The 2,269-nt window shown below is 39.9% G+C and overlaps 1 long non-coding RNA gene across 1 annotated transcript; it reads left to right on the top strand.

Moving 5' to 3' along the window:
- The first annotated feature begins 496 nt into the window (after window positions 1-496).
- Window positions 497-1,867, top strand: LOC112956614. Its single transcript, XR_003251076.1, has 2 exons — window positions 497-846; window positions 1,635-1,867. It is a non-coding gene; the product is annotated as an uncharacterized LOC112956614 (long non-coding RNA).
- Window positions 1,868-2,269: the final 402 nt, after the last annotated feature.

The following is a 2,269-nucleotide window of genomic DNA, read 5'->3' on the forward strand; positions in this document are numbered from 1 at the left end:
CTACTTCAGAGAAGCTTATGTGTTATTTACAAGAGGAATATATGCTTTTTGTAGGCAATTGTGTTTTTTGCTGCTTTAAAACTTCAGTTTTATCGGTGGCATTGTGCTTTTAACTGTGAAAGTAAGATAAAACGGAGTCCTGTCTACGCATTTGCTGCTGATGTGCATGAACTGTTTCCAAATGGAGTGCACCCAGAACGAGCTGTTGCTTCACATTCCATCTGTGTTTATTCTTTAACTGTTGACTCTACTGATAAGACTTGAACTACTGTTGCGAACTGATTGATCTCTTAGAAATGCTTGATGCAGCACAATTGCAAGGAAAAAGCAAACAAGCAAACAAAAGAATTAAGCTGAATATGTCTTTGACTATGTTGTGGCTAAAACTGTCAGTTGATCTAATATTACAGGAGAGATCAAAAAATCCAGAGCTGTGCATATTGCCTGCACTGCTGTTTGGTAAGAGCAGAATACTTTTTTTTTTTTTTTTTTTTTTCTGAGAAATCAAAATCTGGTTTCTCTCATTCCCAGTAATGTACATAAATTGCATGGATAAAAGGCATCTTAAGTCAAAGTGATACTACTCATTTGAACTGTTAATCTGATGAGAAACTGGGACCAAAAAACATTGGTTTCAGATGAGACAGCTTTGAATGATGATTGAGAACCCATTGGTCAGTAAAACCCAACATTTTGACTCCTTTTTCTGCAACACTTTGTTCTTTATCCTCAACASTAGGAAGTCAGGTGCCTGGAAACATGGCTGGGAAACCCAAGCTCTACTACTTCGATGGCCGAGGCCGGATGGAAACAATTCGGTGGCTGCTAGCAGCAGTTGGAGTCGAGGTCTGCTTTCTTCTTTATGCTAAGAGCATGTGAGAAATATATTTCCTGACCCTTATTAAAACTGTGACTGTCTAGCAGTTTCAAGTTTTGTGCTTAGAGCAGTGCACAATGATTACCAAGTCAGCGTTACGAGATCATCCCCCTATAGCTACCAAATAGCTTTTTAAAACCTCAGGAGCAGTCTCCAGGTTGTCATCATAGAGGTTCTGCATGTTCCACTGTGAAGGCCTCTAGCTGAACCTCAATGTCCAGAAAACCATTTATATTATGACTGTTAGAAACCCTTGAAGGTAGTGCCTGACATAAAATGAGCAGTATTTCTTCTCAGCTCTATTTCTGGTATTAAAGCTGGAGGTGGAGAGACAGTGAGAAGGATCTGTGTGTTTAAGAGMTGAGAGGTTTTGTCACAGTGACAAGCAATGAGTTAGAAAACTGTGGAGGACATGTGAACCTTTCTCTTCCTCTATCCTCTTTTCAGTTTGTGGCAAAGACCCTCTTGCTCAGTCCTGCTATGAACTTACCGCTCTCCCTTCTCCTTGCACAATCTCTTGCTCTGGTGCTTGCCAGCAGGGAGAACAGGAACATCACAACTGTATTTTGCCTGGAAGAGACTGCTCTGTGCTTTCTGGGCACCTGTTGTTTAGTCAAAGTCTTTCCTGGACACAAATGTGATTCGTATGGAAGAGGGAAGAGGAGAGGAGCCTAAGTCCTGGTCCTCAGCTGTCTCATGCAATGCAGAAAGTGAAACATGCAGCAACAATATTTCTTTTCTTCTCTATTTCCTGCAGTTTGAAGAAGTTTATCTGGAAACAAGGGCTGACCTACAAAAGCTACAGAACAGTAAGTTTGCCTGATTTTTTAGTGATAGAACTATTTGTCTTAGAAATYTGARAAGTCTCATGTCTCTTCAAAGAAATCGAGATTGGATCTTAGAAGAATGAGTTGATCCTCCTGCCGCCTGCTAGCTTTGAAAAAGCACAGCAGGATTTATGGTCATGAGCATAATAATAAAATWATGCCCTTGATAGCAAACTGTTTCTATGTGCCCTTGCCTTACAGTAGATCCAAGGATAGACATGATATATCAGTTATTTAAGACAATAAATGTGATYCCATWAAGCAATTTCTCTGACATATATCTCTAATGAGTTATAGTCAGTGTAGTAGTCACAAAGATAGGTATAAACATTTATATTGGCATTCATGTGGACAAGACTTTTAAAGGTCCACATTTCCATAATATTTATCATAGGATGACAAACTGATTTGGGATGGGTCAGTTGGGCCAGGTCCTTCACTCTTTCCTGACTGTGTTAACCTCAAAGGAAATTCATGTGAGTTAGGGCCATGCAGCACAGGAGTTGCCCTTTTCAGGGTATAATTCTTAGAAGTTCTGCATATGGGGGCTTCATCAGATTTGAAG

Source organism: Nothoprocta perdicaria, unplaced genomic scaffold (genome assembly GCF_003342845.1).
Source record: "Nothoprocta perdicaria isolate Ctin4 unplaced genomic scaffold, notPer1 scaffold_650, whole genome shotgun sequence".
Classification (NCBI taxonomy): Eukaryota; Metazoa; Chordata; class Aves; order Tinamiformes; family Tinamidae; genus Nothoprocta; species Nothoprocta perdicaria.